Below are 19,251 nucleotides of genomic sequence, written 5' to 3' on the forward strand. Positions count from 1 at the left end.
AGGTTAGGTTACTGTTCATCTTTACCATCACAAATTCGTGAGCCGCCAACGGCGACTGGTAGATGGTGCGGCCATCGCGAGTGCGCGAGCACTTACCAGAAATTCGTTGCGCCACCCTTGGGGGGAAAAAACGGTGAAAGCTAACGTACGAAACCAGAGGGCAGCACAGAATGCGATCGCGCAACCCTGCCCGTGAGCAATCTCCCAACTCGTCTCTGTTCGGAACGTACGTCTATGACGCACGTCGCGCTGGCATTGTTCACGGACGTTTGGTCGCTGGTAATTAATCTTTTTCATGAAGAATTCGACTAGGCGTTTTGCGACCCCACGAGTGGCAGGAGGTTAGGTGTAGCATCGAGGGCTCGTCGCTTCCTTGATTTCCGTGAGCTTCCGAGTGGCAGGCGGACGCGTGAGCAGGTTCGACGTATGTATCCTATTTTTTTTCTCTCTAGATTTTCTGTCCTCCCCACACCGAGTCACCTTCTTCTCGAGGGACCTCATTGCGACGCCCTTGTTGCAGTTTTGTGTGTTTTTGCATTTTAGGTTATGTTTCTCACTGTGTATACCGTAGCCCCGCTAGCGAGAGGTGCGTGGGGGCCAAAGAATTCAGAACTTCTGAATTCTTTGGTGGAGACGCGAAGAGTCGTAAAAGGGAGCGAGGGAAGCATCGCGAGGTGGTATTCGCACGAGAGGGGCCCAGTTTAGCGAGGGATTTCGGTTAGTCACGCTCTCTGTCTCTGTCTCGAAGCTTAGGCTCGCCTCCAAGGTTCACTTTGACTGCACGAATTCAAGCATGGTGATGATCGGAGACCCAAGCGTAAGCACATATACCTTTTATATATGCACGATCATGATTAAATGTCTAGTTTTTGTACCTAGTATGACATACTAATACTCCCGCTGATAAGTCCGAGTCAATCTTTTTTTCCCTGGGTACTCCCTTGACGCTTTGACTGCCGTGTCGCCCACGTTCGGGCGACAGGGCGGTCAAAGCGTTAACGATAAGATGTGCGTAGCGTAGCGACGTCCGACATGTAACGTAACCTGTAAAGTGTGCTAGAAAGAGGGGGATATTACGAGTGCCGGTAGGTACTCGACGCGCAACCACGTCAGTTCTTGTATCACATTTTGTGTAACTCTCGATGTAGCATCGACCCTAGGGGATTGTAGCACCGAATTCTAAATATACTAACATTTACCTCATTTCTATTTTATTTGCATTAACCCTTAGTTTTACATTGTCGTTTCGTTCGACCGCCTTCCTTAGAAGTAAGAGCGAAGCCTGGACCTCGATGGTCGTTCCGATTCGATCAGTCAAATGTACAGCCGACAAATATCCTAAGCTACGATTACTTATTCACTTATACATATCTCTCCCTCCACAAGGACGGGAAACGTTGCGTTATAAATCCGCGTAATAACCGTCACGCCTTAGTCCCGATAAAAGCGCGTCAGGTGTGACACGTCGCCGCGTCGAGGCTCGACCAATCGGAATCGAGCTTAGCCCGTGCGTCATTTCGGTCGTGGTTCCAATTGGTCGCCGCGGTCGGTGCGACACCCGACGCGCCCAGTGGGACGTCCGCCCTGGAATCCCTTCTATGACGAGCGTCGACTCGACTCGAAACTCCCCAGGACAGATAAGTCCTTAACGCTTCTTCGCGAACCTTCGATCTGTCATCGGTGATCTGAAATGACGCCCCCGAAATTTTCATAGACTTTGTCAATCCGAGTCTCGACTCGAATAACCTTCGAGGCGAGGTGAGGTTAGGTAACGCTTCGAAAGTCCAGACGAGGGCTCCCAGCGATCGGGCGGCAACCTAGAAGAGAAGGAAAAGGGAAAATAATGGGTTATTTATTATCTCTAGGCGCTGGGAGCGTCGCGAAGCTTCAGGCTTTCTTGTCAACACTCGACGCCCACGGTCGCGCATGCGCGTAGCGGCTTATCGCGCTCTTCTTCCCTGTCACGCCCCTGCCCCTCGCGGATGCATAAGCCTATCTCCTCTCCCCTCCGACCGGAGGGTTAGGCCGGACAATTTTCCAATTGATAAGGGCCGGCGCGTCCTATCTTCTCGTGCCCTTAACGCGGATGCGGGATCCGGGCTGTGGGAAAAACACCGACCGGGTTCCCCTTTATCTTTCGACCCGATTGTGCCTCTCGGTCGACTCGATGCCCTTCCCCCGTCTTCCTCGACGCAGTGGTAGAGGTTACTTTCCCGGAAAGTGAACGTTTACACCCGGTGTCCCTCCATTTCTGTTAACTCCGGGGGGGCCGGGACACGTAGACCGGCGACCTCGCGCTCACTTTCCGACCTGCCGGGGGCGCGCGGCCAGCATTTGAATCGCGTTACGTAAAATTCCATGATTGCTCTCCGAAACTCCGACTTTCCCTTGGCTGAGGCCAAGGGAACGGTTAGCGATTACGAGCCTCGTGAGAAGCTTCGGAGGAGAATTTCATGGGAAAGGGGATAAATCCCGAGGTGGAGACTCGGGAAAAACCTTCAGTTTCCCCGAAATCCCGAAAGGGGCGCTGCGGCCGCGCGTCACCTGTCCTCGACCGTGGAACGCCACGGCTTTCGAGCGCGATCCCCTGAAGTACGTTTCAGATTCCTAAACGCGGCACGAAAAATCCAAGACGGGATACATCGACGATCGATTTATTATTTATCCCCGCGGTGGTGCATCGGTGTTCGGCCTCGAGGCTGGCCCGCGTTCTTGCGGGCCGGCGCTCTCGAGAATCCAACATGGCGGCCGGCCGGCGTTCCCTACGAGTGAGTCCCCTCCCGAATTTTTATCCGCGCCTTTTTCACCTACCCGCGTCGTCCCACCTCGATAAAACTCCAGTCTTAATCACGGGGAAGGTCTGTAAGAAGGCGAGCGTGCTTTCGTGGCTCGGGAAATTGTGAAAAATAGCCACGGGAAATACCTCGAATTTCAAAGATGGCGCCCCGCCCGCGCGGCCAAAGATGGCGGCCCCCGGTCGGGCCTCGGAAGGCGCTGTGCCTCGATCCTTCGCGTGGATTTTTCTCGACGGTGAGTCGTATGGATATCCCGGGGGCAGGGTAAAAAGAATGGCCTCCCTCCCCTCTAAAATAACGATACGCAACGGCTGGCCGTTTCGGTGAGCGGCGGCGAGCGAAGCTTTTAAGCCAGGACCGGCCGCGCCGGCGTGGGTGCGGCCTTTTCCATCCGACGGGGGGCTTCCTAGGTCCTGCCTTTTTATTTGAAATTCCCTTTGGCCCCCGTCGGTCGCGGTGCTCCCTCGCGCGTTAGGGTCGCCCATCTCTCTTCCTGCTCTCTTCCTGCTCCCCCGCCTCCCCCCCTCTCCCGTTACGCTAACTCGCCGGGTCTCAGGGCGGCAGCCGCGACTCCACGGCCCTCGGTTCCTGGAAATCTCCAGGCCGCGTGGTCAGAGGGGCTCTTTAGGTCGAATCGAATCGAGAGGGACGCCTCGAGGTTTGGAATCGAATTTTTAAATCCAAGGAGCCTCGAAATCGGCGCGCAATTGTAAGGGGAACGATGGATAGAGTGCTCATAGTTGAGGAGCGAGGATAAAAGGGTCGGTCGGTAGTTTAAATAATTCCGGAGCAGGGATCGACCGCGGCATATATCGATCGGCGGCAGTCGCGGCGTAGTCCCATCTCGTAGGTAACACCGGGCGCCGGGTCCGGTAGGTGCGGCCCTGCCGGTGGGTTCCCCCACTCTCGCGTCGGTCCGACGCCCCGCCCCCTCGCGGCGCGCGAGCCGAGCTTCCCTCAGTCCGTCGCGCGCCGCTGTCGGGTGCGGTCGTGTCCTTGCCGTCGTCCTTGCACGCTTCGCGGCGCGCGTGTGTGTGCGAACGAGACCCCGTGGGCGCGCGCGCGCCCCCGTACGTGCGCACCTACGGAGAGTTCCAGCGACCGTGGGCTCCTATACCACCAGGGAGTCGAATCCTAACCATGACGGCCACACGAGAGTGCTATCCCATACGGTAGGCTTAGGACTGTATATCCCGTCGAGATATATCGAGACTTACTCGATGTCGACGTTAGGTCTCTGCGAGTAATTCGTTTAGCGGTTACGGCGGTCGCGACTACTTCGGGCATCCTCGGGCAGAGTCGGGCGTAGTCGGTCTCGACGACTTTTTTCGCATTTTCACGCGCGGCCTCGCGTATATGCGGGCGCCCGTGGCCCCTCTACTCGGCGAGGCGGGCTCAGTCGATACCGGCGGTCGAGCGGGCCGGTTCTTGGCACCGGGGAGGTTATGTAGCTCGTACCGTTTGCGTGCCCCCCTGACTCACGCCGAGGATCTTCGAAGACGAGAGAGAGAGAGGAGAGACGAGACCCGTCGCGCCCTGCGGGATCGCGCTTTCGGTCGATACCCTTCGGCGGGTTCTCCAACCCGATTACAGCGACGGTTTTCTCCGGGGATTTACCGGGCCCTCGTTAATGCCCCCTGGATGCGGATTTAGGCTCCCTGGACGGATTAGTCCAGGCGATTTACACACCGAGTATGAGGGAATGTTAACCGCTATTTCGCTTAACGTTAATCTCTATCTGGAATATTTTATGGGGTCTTGGAACATTGTCTGATTCTTGGCAACACTTTATGGTCTAGGCTTGGATTATTCCAGGGGATGAGGCGCGGATTGTTCTTTCTTTAATTTCTACAATTGTTTCTTGCTATTGTACACGATTCAGGGAACTATATATGTGCCCATGGTTATGAAAGTGGTCCAAGTCATATATTTTTTCTTTCGATATTACATTGAATTAATTTAGTTTGAAATAACTGATAAACTCATTATTTTTTTCAATTTTGACTTAGATCACCTTCATAATTATGGGTTCATATGTGCCCATAATTATGAAAGTGGTCCAAGTCATATATTTTTTGTTTCGAAATTACATTGAATTAATTTAGTTTGAAATATGGCGTGAAATAACTGATACTCATTTTTTTTTCAATTTTGACTTAGACCACTTTCATAAATATGGGTACATATGAGCCCATAATTATGAAAGTGGTCCAAGTCATATATTTTTTGTTTCGAAATCACATTGAATTAATTTAGTTTGAAATATGGCGTGAAATAACTGATACTCATTTTTTTTCAATTTTGACTTAGACCACTTTCATAATTATGGGCACATATGAGCCCATAATTATGAAAGTGGTCTAAGTCATATATTTTTTCTTTCGAAATTACATTGAATTAATTTAGTTTGAAATATGGCGTGAAATAACTGATAAACTCATTTTTTTTTTTTTTTCAATTTTGACTTAGACCACTTTCAGAATTATGGGCACATATATTTGTTTCGGTCTCTCTCCCTCTTTTCGGCTGGACTCAGAGAAATACCCAGAGGCCGCATTGGCGAATTTAATCGGTAAAAATCTCTTTCCTCTTTTATTTTTTCTCTCGTTTCGTATCGTGGGAATTTCGGAAAGGACCATCCCTCGGTATCGCCTTTAAAGCGCGATATGACCTTCCGTGCGCATGCCTCTCCAACGTTGTATATCGGGTTTCCGCCTGGAAATTGAAACAGGCAAACGGGGAGTCTAATAATAACAACCGCGCGTTTTCCCCGCAGCCGCGAGTCGCGGGTTCTACCGAGCTTCGACGCTTGTCAACGACTTTTCGCCCTGGATCCTCCTTTCGGTTATCCTTAGGCTTCTTTACCTTACCTTTTCATTCCTAGAAGTCCGCGAGAACGACGTGGAAAATTTAAACCCACTTCGCCTTGGAATATTCCCCACGTCTCGACCACGTGGTCTCTCTGGATTCGTTTAAAGGGACCGCCCCACCCTTGCGCCTTACGTTATTCTTCGTTCGCGATTCGAATTATTATTGCGCTTATTCGAATCCGAGGATCACCGAAATTCCCCACCCCTACACGTGGGCCTCTCGGTACGATTAAGGTGAAGGGAAAAAACACGTCGAGGCACTTGATCGACGTCGATAAAGAAGATTTTTCTACAGGCCTACGTTGCCGACGTTGATTTTTTTATATTGACGGCTGGGTCGAATTATATTGGATATTGTAGCTAGACGCCGTTTTGGTTCCCATATCAGAGCCTTCCATAATTGTATATTGATCGAAATATGAGAGATCGACGCCATTTTGGTTCTGGTCTGGACTGAGTTAAGAGATTTTTTGGCAGAATCCAAATTTTGAATGTGTCAGGACAATTCTTAGATGATCAGGAGTGACAAAGTTTCGGACAGTTTGGTCTAATACCCTTAAAAAAAAGTGTTGTATTCGAATCGACTAATTTGATTACAGTTAAACATTTTTTTTTTTTCAAAAAATCCAATTTTTGAATGTGTCAGGACAATTCTTAGATGATCAGGATGTGTCAAAGTTTCGGACAGTTTGGTCTAATACCGTTAAAAAAAAAGTGTTGTATTCGAATCGACTAATTTGATTACAGTTAAACATTTTTTTTCAAAAAATCCAAATTTTGAATGTGTCAGGACAATTCTTAGATGTGTCAAAGTTTCGGACAGTTTGGTCTAATACCGTTAAAAAAAAGTGTTGCATTCGAATCGACTGATTTGAAGGGGGTTTCACTTCACCTTAAAGGGGCCGTCACGAGATATCCGTTATCACATATCTTCTTTTTTCTTCGTCGTTCCCACAATTTTGTACAGGAGAATGGACGCTCGTCGGTTGCTCGATCCGTTACCCTTAAGCGTTATCGATATTCCCCGAAGTTATACATTTGGGATGCCTTGTCTACACGAGACCCCTAAAAAAGTGTAACAACGTATTTATTTATTTATTTATTTTTTTTTTAATTGTGCAGGCAGAAAAATCCAAAATATACGGGAAATCCCACAAATTTTGCGTTCTTCGCCGGGCGGGTCGGGTTTAAATGTTGAAAAAAAAAATATATATATTTGGCGTTATCGATATTCCCCAAAGTTGTTTATACATTTGGGATGCCTTGTCTACGCGAGACCCCTAAAAAAGTGTAACTACGTAACTACGTATTTATTTTTTTATTTTTTTGAACGGTACTGGCAGAAAAATCTAAATTATACGGAAAATCCACAAATTTTCGGGTCTGGTCTAAATGTTGAAAAAAAGAATTTGGGTAAAGTTCCAACGTATATTATTATTTTTTTTTTCGTTCCACTCGAACGGACTCTTAAGGCAACGGACCGTCTGGCGCAGGAGGGTGCGCGAAAGGTGGGAATCAGGGGGGAGGTGCCACCCATACAGGTATACCCCATAAGAAGGCCGAAGGTAGAGAGGGCAGGTGGTGGCCGGGAAGGCCTCCACCTGGGCCTTTCGAGAAGGGCATCGCCATGGACGGGCCCGACGTCTTCCCATTCTTCTCTCCCCTTTTTCTATGACCCGCGGGGGCGAGGTTTCCCTCCCCGGGAAATGGCCACAATTGTCGAGGATCGTATCCTCGCTTTTCGTTGGAAATTCTTCAATAATATTTTTCTTTCTATATCGGCTCGCGAGGTCGGTGGTTTTTATTGCGGGCGAAAGGTAGACCCGAGTCTGCCTTAAGGTGAAGTGAAACATCCTTCAGATCAGTCGATTCTAATACGACACTTTTTCTTTAAGGGTATTAGACCAAACTGTCCGAAACTTTGACACATCTAAGAGTTGTCCTGACACATTCAAAATTTGGATTTTTTGAAAAAATTTTTTAACTAATCAAATCAGTCGTTTCGAATACAACACTTTTTTTTTAAGGGTATTAGACCAAACTGTCCGAAACTTTGACATATCACTCCTGATCATCTAAGAGTTGTCCTGACACACTCAAAATTTGGATTTTTTGAAACAATTTTTAACTGTAATCAAATTAGTCGATTCGAATACAACACTTTTTTTTAAGGGTATTAAACAAAGCTGTCCGAAACTTTGACACGTCACTCCTGATCATCTAAGAATTGTCCTGACACATTCAAAATTTGAATGTTTCAAAGAATTTCTTAAGGTGAAGTGAAACATCCTTCAGATCAGTCGATTCGAATACGACACTTTTTCTTTAAGGGTATTAGACCAAACTGTCTGAAACTTTGACACATCTAAGAGTTGTCCTGACACATTCAAAATTTGAATTTTTCAAAAGAATTTTTTAAGGTGAAGTGAAACCCTTGAAATCAGTCGATTCTAATACAACACTTTTTTTTTTTAAGGGTATTAGACCAAACTGTCCGAAACTTTGACACATCTAAGAGTTGTCCTTACACATTCAAAATTTGAATTTTTCGAAAGAATTTCTTACGGTGAAGTGAAACCCCTTTCAAATCAGTCGATTCGAATACAACACTTTTTCTTTAAGGGTATTAGATCAAACTGTCCGAATCTTCGACACGTCACTCCTGATCATCTAAGAATTGTCCTGACACATTCAAAATTTGGATTTTTTGAGAAAATTTTTTAACTGTAATCAAATTAGTCGATTCGAATACAACACTTTTTTTTTAAGGATATTAGACCAAACTGTCCGAAACTTTGACACGTCACTCCTGATCATCTAAGAGTTGTCCTGACACATTCAAAATTTGGATTTTTTGAAAACATTTTTTAACTGTAATCAAATTAGTCGATTCGAATACAACACTTTTTTTTTTAAGGATATTAGACCAAACTGTCTGAAACTTTGACACATCTAAGAATTGTCCTGACACATTGAAAATTTGGATTTTTCAAAAAAAGTTTTTTAACTCAGTCCAGACCATACCTCGTCCAGCAATTTTGTAAGGCCCTGGGAAGACGTCGCATAGGTTCATAGACGGGGAGGCACGTAGAAAAAGTTCCTCCCAACGCTCCGTACTATTTTTTTTTTTTCGTTTCAAAAGTGCCCAATAATCAACGCTCGCAATTTCACCCGCTTCATATGAATTAATTCGAGAACGCGATGAACATTATAGAAGATTTATCCATTTTTCCTCGTTGCGGGTAAACCGTGCACCGCGGAGATGACGTCGATGCACTTTTTGGATGCATTTTCGGAGACAACGGTGGACATACCTTGTCCAGCAATTTTGTAAGGCCCTGGATAGACGTCGTTTCCGTCTATATACGTAGGTTTATAAATGGGAAGGTACGTAGAAAAAATTCCTCCCAACGCTCCGTACTATTTTTTTTTTTTCGTTTCAAAAGTGCCCAATAATCAACGCTCGCAATTTCACCCGCTTCATATGAATTAATTCGAGAACGCGATGAACATTATAGAAGATTTATCCATTTTTCCTCGTTGCGGGTAAACCGTGCACCGCGGAGATGACGTCAATGCACTTTTTGGATAAATTTTCGGGGACAACGGTGGACATACCTTGTTCAGCAATTTTGTAAGGCCCTGGATAGACGTCGTTTCCGTCTATATACGTAGGTTTATAAATGGGAAGGTACGTAGAAAGGGACCCGTTAAGGGGCCCAGCCTATATCGGGCCCCGCGGTCGACGAGAATTCGTCGAGGGCCTCTCTCGAGACCTTCGCTCCTCTCCTCCCCGAGGGCCGTTTCCTCGGGCATTCTTCTCGGCCCGGGGCCTTTATTCGGCCAGGCCCGGGCGACCCGGGCGAGGCCCCTCCCGAATATTGTATATATATCTATAAAAGCATCTCTTTTGGGCAGAAGATCCCAACGACGAAAATGGACGTCCATATGCCGATTTCTAAGCGTTTCAATCCTGCGACGGGTTTCACGATTTCCCCATTTTTTTTCTTTCTTCGAGTTAAGGTGAAGTGAAAACCCCTTCAAATCAGTCGATTTGAATACAACACTTTTTTTTTAAGGGTATTAGATCAAACTGTCCGAAACTTTGACATATCTAAGAATTGTCCTGACACATTCAAAATTTCCATTTTTAGAAATAATTTTTTAACTTAGCCCAGATAGAACCAAAATGACGTCGAGCTCTCATATTTCGATTGATATACAATCATCGAAGGCTCTGATATGAGAATCGAAAGGGTCAGGACAATTTTACGACAATTTAGAACACTCTGATAATCGATAAACTCACATTTGAACGGGATAAGGGCAAAAAAGTGTTGTATACTCTTCTATGCCAAAACGAAGGTAATACGAGGTCTCGGAGTGAAAATTTAATTGACCTGGAAATCACAGATGGCGCAGGGAGTCCTTCTGCAGTAAACTAGTACCCCAATAATCATGTATCCAGAGGATTTCTGGAGTTTCACTTGGATTTCTTTATAATTATTGTACGAAAACGACAGGTGGAGTACGCCATTTGATACAATACCCAATATAATTCGACCCAGCTGTCGATATAAAAACCAACGACGGCAACGTAGGCATTTAGAAAAATCTTCTTTATCGACGTCGATCAAGTTCCTCGACGTGTTTCACTTCACCTTAAGGGGTTAAGAGAAAATGATAAGAATGATAAGAGTCGCCCGTTTCTTGCCTCGGGCGTCGGGACCACCCGAGGGCAAGGAGGGGGAGGAAGGGGGCCCGAATGGACGCTTTACCCGGTGCGACGTCTAGCGTCCTCTCTCCCTCGACCCGTCCGAAGTTGAGGAACCCAGTTATAGTCCTGCCTTTCGACCCACCTCGTTCGCGAACGGTCAAAATGGAAGCCGCTCAGAAACTCCAAGAGGGCGCATCCGGGTCCTCGTGGACGCGCCGAAGTCTCTCCGGGACGGAGGTCCGGGTGGGAATCGAAATTTAGGAGTTTTTAGGCGTTCGAGAGATGGAGGGAAACCGGGATATATGCTCGGGGACCGAAAACCACGCGGCGCGGTGCGCCGACTCTCTTGGCTTTTGCTTTTCCTACGCTGCCGCGCCGAGTTTAAAGGTAAACGAGTTTCTCCTCTCGAGGCCCGTCGAGCGCGACCGGGACTCGCGAGAGAAACCAACGGGCCCAGAGAGAGACTCGACGGATTTTTTGGGCCCGAATTCCGCACCTCGAGAGAGACTAGTTCGATTTTTCGGGCCCGAATTCCGCATCTCGAGAGAGACTAGTTCGATTTTTCGGGCCCGAATTCCGCATCTCGAGAGAAACGAGTCCGATTTTTCGGACCCGAATTCTGCCTCGAGAGAGAGACGGGTCCGATTTTTCGGGCCCGAATTCCGCCTCGAGAGAGAGAGACGCATCCGATTTTTCGGACCCGAATTCCGCCTCGAGAAAGAGACGCGTCCAATATTTCGGACCCGAATTCCGCATCTCGAGAGAGACGCGTCCGATTTTTCGGGCCCGAATTCCGCACCTCGAGAGAGACTCTCCCGATATTTCGGACCCGAATTCCGCACCTCTTGAGAGACACGTCCAATTTTTCGGGCCCGAATTCCGCATCTCGAGAGAGACGCGTCCAATTTTTCGGGCCCGAATTCCGCACCTCGAGAGAGACGCGTTCGATTTTTCGGACCCGAATTCCGCATCTCGAGAAAGACGCGTCCGATATTTCGGGCCCGAATTCCGCACCTCGAGAGAGACGCGTCCAATATTTCGGACCCGAATTCCGCCTTTCGAGAGACGCGTCCGACATTTCGGGCCCGAATTCCGCCTCTCGAGAGACGCGTCCGAATCGCGGAAAAATTTATATTTCCGCAGAAATGTGCAGGAGGAAAATCGCGTCGCTCGGTTTTCCTCTTGACATTCTTCCACGGAAGTTCCATCTCGACGGGGAAAAAGCTCAAATTTGAGGGGAAGGAACGCCAAAAATGATTAAAGTACTTCTTTCAGGCCGTTAAAAAAAAATGTCTCTCTTTGGTTCGATGATTTTTTTTTTTAATTCCGCAGCAACAAGCGTCGCGGTGGTCCTTTTAAACGCGCGTCACGTGTCCGCGACGCGTCGTCGATTCCGCGTCCTGGATAAGGTAATCTTTCTCCGGAGAGGGGACCCGCACGTGGCGGCGATTCTAACCTCTCTTCCCACGTGGCCGCGAGCCAGAGCAGGGTCATCTCGACATCTCCGATGAAAGGATTAAGGTGAAGTGAAACACCCTTCGTCGGCAACTTAGGCATTTAGAAAAATCTTCTTTATCGACGTCGATCGAGTTCCTCGACGTGTTTCACTTCACCTTAAGCATCTTTTTCCGGATTTTTGGCCGCGCCGCTGTACCCGCGATTCGATGATAACCCGTGAAATCCTCGATTTATATCGAGAGTTAGGAAAAATGGATTTCGTGCGAAAAATGGGGCATTCGTGCGTTCAAAAAATGGAGCATTTCGAGGCTAGGTTCCGCGCGACTGGTTGTTTATCGGCGCGTCGCGGCCTCGCGGCGAAAGGCGGAAATTAGGTTAGGAATACGGGTCTCTCCCGACCTGGGGCGCGCCACGGGACATCTTCCGGTATCTATCTCCGCGAACCTTACTTATCGGTTTAAGGTGAAGTGAAACACGTCGAGGAACTTGATCGACGTCGATAAAGAAGATTTTTCTAAATGCCTACGTTGCCGACGTTCGTTTTTATATTGACAGCTGGGTCGAATTATATTGGGTATTGTACCAAATGGCATATTCCACCTGTCGTTTTCGTACAATAATTATAAAGAAATCGAAGTAAAACTCCAGAAATCCTCTGGATTCATGCCTTCTGGGGCCCTAATTGACTGCAGAGGGACCCCCTGCGCCATCTGTGATTTCCAGGTCAATTAAATTTTCACTCCGAGACCTCGTATTACCATCGTTTTGGCATAGAAGCGCGTACAACACTTTTTTGCCTTTATCCCGTTCAAATGTGAGTTTATCGATTACCAGAGTGTTCTAAATTGTCGTAAAATTGTCCTGACCCTTTCTATTCTCATATCAGAGCCTTCGATAATTGTATATCGATCGAAATATCAATGCTCGACGCCATTTTGGTTCTGGTCTGGGCTGAGTTAAAAAATATTGTTAGAAAATGCAAATTTTCAATGTGTCAGGACAATTCTTAGATGTGTCAAAGTTTCGGACAGTTTGGTCTAATACCCTTAAAAAAAAGTGTATTCGAATCGACTGATTTGAAGGGGGTTTCACTTCACCTTAAACGTCGCCTGGAATTTCAGCTTACCCATTTTATGGTGGGGATTTTATATCGCGGGCATAAAGTGTCCCGGTCCCGTGGCAGGATTTTAACAAATGTTAATTCTAACGGGCACGACCTCGGGGGCGCTTGGTGCGAACAATGAATTTCCCTTTGCCGTTTATCCGGTCGGGTTTGACCATTTTCGGGTCCCTTGGGCCCTGCCGAGGGCAAGCCTTGAAATTCGACCTCGGTCGGGGGTCCTTGGGCCGTGGGACCTCGAAAAGTCATTTAGGGGGGCATAAATCGATTCTTACAGTCTCCTCGAGGTTCGTCCTTCGAATTTCCACTTCTTTCGTTTCTTCCTCTACCCCTTTTCATCCCCTTCCGATTTGTTTCCCCCCCTCGTTGGAGGTCGAAAAGTTGACGGCCGCCATCTTGGTTTCCCGGCAAGGAATTCTCCCGCCTTTGTGCCTGTATTAGATTCTTACAGTCTCCTCGAGGTTCCTCTTTCGAATTTCCACTTCTTTCTTTTCGTCCTTCGAATTTCCACTTCTTTCGTTTCTTCCTTCGAATTTCCACTTCTTTCACTTCTTCCTCGACCCCTTTTCATCCCCTTCCGATTATTTTCCCCCCTCGTTGGAGGTCGAAAAGTTAACGGCCGCCATCTTGGTTTCCCGGCAAGGAATTCTCCCGCCTTTATGCCTCTATTTATTAGGGCCTTGCTTTGTCCCGTTTTTGACTGTCCGGTTCCATTTTCCAACCTGGAAGAAATTCAATTTGACCATCGATCCCCAAGTACATCGCAAAAGTCCCGGACAACGTCCAGGTGGAGGGCGAGATAATTTCTAACCTATTCCCGAACGCTTTTTCAATAATATTTAAATTCCCGAAGAGGGAGAGAGATAGAGATAGAGAGATAGAGAGAGAGAGAGTATCTTTATCAATGCTTTATCAACCAAACTTATCAACTTTGTTTCGACAATTGTTTATGAAATTAGCTATTACGTCAATTTGACGGGTGCTCGTAGAAAAACAGGTATATATAAAAAACGCCCTTAAACCTAGTCTTAAAAAATCGATTAAAAATCGAACCTTGGATGAAATGATTAATTTCTTTAGACAATTGTTTATGAAATTAGCTATTACGTCAATTTGACGGGTGCTCGTAGAAAAACAGGTATATATAAAAAACGCCCTTAAACCTAGTCTTAAAAAATCGATTAAAAATCGAACCTTGGATGAAATGATTAATTTCTTTAGACAATTGTTTATGAAATCAGCTATTACGTCAATTTGACGGGTGCTCGTAGAAAAACAGGTATATATAAAAAACGCCCTTAAACCTAGTGTTAATACTCATCCCAATACCAGGAGCGTCGTAGAGAGTCGGAGAGAGAGAGGGAGAGGCGAAGGGTCGCTAAAATTGGAAAATGTCCAGCCAGGTTGGGAGGAGGGGTCAAAGGGGATGAACGGCCCCGGGAGTCACCAGCAGAGGGGCCCGGGGGTGCAGGGCCGCTTCCGGGCCGGCGCGGGGGCGTCGGGCGCCTCGGGGCCCAGGGGGGGGGCCGGACCCCCCCACAACCGATGGCACCCTCAGCATCCCCAGCATCCCCAGCATCCCCAGCTTAGCCAACAGTACAAGGAGTTTCCTTATCGACAAGGGCCGCAGCCGCCTCCGCCTCCGCCTCCGCCTCGCTACCATAACGGGTACTTATCCAGATTGGACCCTGGAGAGAGAAGAGAGAGAGCTCTGGAGTTTATCGTTAATCATTTATTTATTTATCCCGTACGAAGGCGCGAAGAATACTTGCCGGAATCTACGTCCGGTGGGCAGGGCTCGGGGATATATTTTTAAGGTGAAGTGAAAACCCCCTTCAAATCAGTCGATTCGAATACAACACTTTTTTTTTTAAGGGTATTAGACCAAACTGTCCGAAACTTTGACGCATATGAGAATTGTCCTGACACATTCAAAATTTGGATTTTTGGAAAAAATTTTTTAACTGTAATCAAATTAGTCGATTGAAATACAACACTTTTTTTTTTAAGGGTATTAGACCAAACTGTCCGAAACTTTGACGCATATGAGAATTGTCCTGACACATTCAAAATTTGGATTTTTGGAAAAAATTTTTTAACTGTAATCAAATTAGTCGATTGAAATACAACACTTTTTTTTAAGGGTATTAGACCAAACTGTCCGGAACTTTGACACATATAAGAATTGTCCTGACACATTGAAAATTTGGATTTTTTTAAAGAATTTTTTAACAGCCCAGACCAGAACCAAAATGGCGTCGAGCTCTGGTATTTCGATCAGTATACAATTATCGAAGGCTCTGATATGAGAATCGAAAGGGTCAGGAGAATTTTACGACAATTTAGAACACTCTGGTAAGCGATAAACTCGCATTTGAACGGGATAAGGGAAAAAAAAGTGTTGTATGCGCTTCTATGCTAAAACGATGGGAATACGAGGTCTCGGAGTGTAGATTTAATTGACCTGGAAATCACAGATGGCGCAGGGGGTCCCTCTGCAGTCAATTAGGGCCCCAAAAAGCACGAATCCAGAGGATTTCTGGAGCTTTCCTTGGATTTCTTTATAATTACTGTAGGAAAACGACAGGTGGAGTACGCCATTTGGTACAATACCCAATATAATTCGATATAGCTGTCGATATAAAAACCAACGTCGTCAACGTAGGCATTTAGAAAAATCTTCTTTATCGACGTCGATCAAGTTCCTCGACGTGTTTCACTTCACCTTAACGGCGTCTTCCCGCTGGATTTCCCCTCGGCTCGTCCAGCTGTTTAATTTTCAGACGGGTCGCCATTGGACGCTCCTAATCGACGCTAACCGAGGGGGGGCGACGCGACGCCGATAGCCTATCAAGAGTGACGCTCTCGTCGCCGGTCACTTCTGCCTCGATCGAGAGAGAGCCTCCCTGAGAAATTTTCTAAATTTGTGCCCATAATTATGAAGGTGGTCTAAGTGAAAATTAAAAAAGAAAATGAGTTTATCAGTTATTTCACGCCATATTATTTCAAAGGAAATTAATTCAATGTAATTTCGAAAGAAAAAATATATGACTTAGACCACTTTCATAATTATGGGCACATATGTGCCACAATTCTTGCTTTCTAGGGCCCTAATTGACCCCCTGCGCCATCTGTGATTTCCAGGTCAATTAAATTTTCACTCCGAGACCTCGTATTCCCATCGTTTTGGCATAGAAGCGTATACAACACTTTTTAGCCCTTATCCCGTTCAAATGCGAGTTTATCGATTACCAGGGTGTTCTAAATTGTCGTAAAATTGTCCCGACCCTTTCGATTCTCATATCAGAGCCTTCGATAATTGTATATCGATCGAAATATGAAAGCTCGACGCCATTTTGGTTCTGGTCTTGGTTGAGTTAAAAAATTCAAATTTTGAATGTGTCAGGACATTTCTTAGATGATCAAAAGTGATGTGTCAAAGTTTCGGACGATTTGGTCTAATACCCTTAAAAAAAAGTGTTGTATTCGAATCGACTAATTTGATTACAGTTAAAAAATTTTTTTCAAAAAATCCAAATTTTCAATGTATCAGGACAATTCTTAGACGATCAGAAGTGATGTCAAAATTTCGGACAGTTTGGTCTAATACCCTTAAAAAAAATTGTGTTCGAATCGGCTGATTTGAAGGGGGTTTCACTTCACCTTAAGAAATTCTTTTGAAAAATTCAAATTTTGAATGTGTCAGGACATTTCTTAGATGATTAAAAGTAATGTGTCAAAGTTTCGGACGGTTTGGTCTAATACCCTTAAAAAAAAGTGTTGAATTAGAATCGGCTGATTTGAAGGGGGTTTCACTTCACCTTAAATCTCTCGCTTTTCTCATAGCACGTGTCGAAACTTCGGGCCGGGGTCCGTAGGTGGCGAGAAAGGGCCCGAAAAAGAAAAATGCGGACAGGAAAAGCGGTCGCGCCCCCCCCCCCTACCTTCGAGAAATCGAGAAGTCGAGAAATCGTGGGTGGCGGAGATATACATCTGGGAGGCGGTTTTGCAACTGTCGTCCAAGTGCGCAACGCGAGCCGATTTGCATGAACGTCCCCCGAGAGAAAAGTGTACATTTGATAGAATAATTAACTCCTCGAGGTAAGAAAATATTTCCCTGGCTCGATAAACATTTTTTTGTTTTTTTTTACGCCGTTTCTAAGTAGGGCCCTCGCGTCACCTCCACGTGTGCGCGCGTCCCGTGTTCTACGTCGATACGCCCCGTCCCGACGCCTTGCTTCGCAGTTGCGTGGCCGGTGCGCCGGATTAATTCCCTTGTTTACCGGGCGCGCACGTGCGTCCGCGTGTACGTGCGTTTCCCGTCCGCGCATGACTCGCGCGTGCACGCACACGGGAAGACGATCCTCCCTCTTCCGCCGCCGCCCGCGGTCTGGCGTATCGACGTCGGCCGCGGCGCGCCGAGTGAGGGAGAGTGGGGGAAGGCGCGCGGAGTGAGGGGGAGTGGGGGAAGGCGCGCCGAGTGAGGGTAGAGTGGGGGAAGGCGCGCCGAGTGAGGGTAGAGTGGGGGAAGGCGCGCCGAGTGACGGGCGAGTGGGGGAAGGCGCGCCGAGTGAGGGGGGAGAGGGGGGAACGCGCGCCCCGAGGCGCGTACCCCGAGACTCCGCATAAGCTCCCGAGACGCCGGAGAGGGCGGATGCGTTTGCATGTCGTATATTCTTCCAATTTTCCCCGATATTATTTTTAAGGTAAAGTGAAACCCCCTTCAAATCAGTCGATTCGAATACAACACATTTTTTTAAGGGTATTAGACCAAACTGTCCGAAACTTTGACACATCACTCCTGATCATCTAAGAATTGTCTTGGCACATTAAAAATTTGGATTTTCTGAAAAAAATTTTTTATCTCAGCCCAGACCAGAAACAAAATGGCGTCGAGCTCTGATATTTCGATCAGTATACAATTATCGAAGGCTCTGATATGAGAATCGAAAGGGTCAGGAGAATTTTACGACAATTTATAACACTCTGGTAATCGATAAACTCGCATTTGAACGGGATAGAGGCAAAAAAAGTGTTGTATGCGCTTCTATGCTAAAACGATGGGAATACCAGGTCTCGGAGTGAAAATTTAATTCACCTGTAAATCACAGATGGCGCAGGGGGTCAATTAGGGCCCTAGAAAGCATGAATTCAGAGGACTTCTGGAGTTTCACATCGATTTCTTTATAATTATTGTACGAAAACGACAGGTGGAGTATGCCCTTTGGTACAATACCCAATATAATTCGATATAGCTGTCGATATAAAAACGTAGGCATTTAGAAAAATCTATATCGACGTCGATCAAGTTCCTCGACGTGTTTCACTTCACCTTAACGATCCTGTAGTCACATCGACGCGGGTATGCGCGTTATTCACCGAATGCGGGATAACCGTAGGCTCAATTCTTTTAGTTTATAATGTAGTAGCGATATGTTTATTTTACGTTTCTTGAGTCTTTCGGAACTTCGAAAAGGTGATCGCTTGAGGTACGATTTCTCGTGCTCGACGAGGTAAATGCCGTCGCTCTCCGCTCGCGGTACCGCACGTGCGGGTGCCAGCTGCCTCGCGCGGAAGTGCGGCTTTCTCGCCCGCGACTGCATTTCAATGAACCGGTGATTCTTTACTTTTTCACTTTTTCCTCGTATCTCCCTTCTCGATCCAGCTGCTTCTGGACTTTGGAAAAAATGGACGATTCGATTTTATCAATTACCAGAGTGTTCTAAATTGTCGTAAAATTGTCTTGACCCTTTCGTTTCTCATATCAGAGCCTTCGATAATTGTATACTGATCGAAATATGAGAGCTCGACGCCATGTTGGTTCTGGTCTGGGCTGAGTTAAAAAATTCTTTTGAAAAATCTAAACTTTGAATGTGTCGGGACAATTCTTAGATGACCAGGAGTGATGTGTTAAAGTTTCGGACAGTTTGGTCTAATACCCTTAAAAAAAAAGCGTTGTATTCGAATCGACTAATTTGATTAGAGTTAAAAAATTTTTTTCAAAAAATCCAAATTTTCAATGTATCGGGACAATTCTTAGACGATCAGAAGTGATGTCAAAATTTCGGACAGTTTGGTCTAATACCCTTAAAAAAAAGTGTTGTACTCAAATCGACCGATGTGAGGGGGGTTTCATTTCACCTTAAGAAATTTTGTTAAAAAATTCAAATTTTGAATGTGTCGGGACAATTCTTAGATGATCGGGAGTGACGTGTCAAAATTTCGGACAGTTTGGTCTAATACCCTTAAAAAAAAGTGTTGTATTCAAATCGACCGATTTGAAGGGGGTTT

The 19,251-nt window shown here is 46.4% G+C and overlaps 1 long non-coding RNA gene across 1 annotated transcript; it reads left to right on the forward strand.

Annotated features, from left to right (window-relative positions):
• Positions 1-229: 229 nt before the first annotated feature.
• LOC111673927 lies at positions 230-1,203 on the forward strand. Its single transcript, XR_002762168.1, has 2 exons — positions 230-424; positions 544-1,203. It is a non-coding gene; the product is annotated as an uncharacterized LOC111673927 (long non-coding RNA).
• The last annotated feature ends 18,048 nt before the right edge of the window (positions 1,204-19,251 follow it).

Source organism: Orussus abietinus, unplaced genomic scaffold (assembly GCF_000612105.2).
Source record: "Orussus abietinus isolate OABI.00-Male unplaced genomic scaffold, Oabi_2.0 scaffold118, whole genome shotgun sequence".
Lineage (NCBI taxonomy): Eukaryota > Metazoa > Arthropoda > Insecta > Hymenoptera > Orussidae > Orussus > Orussus abietinus.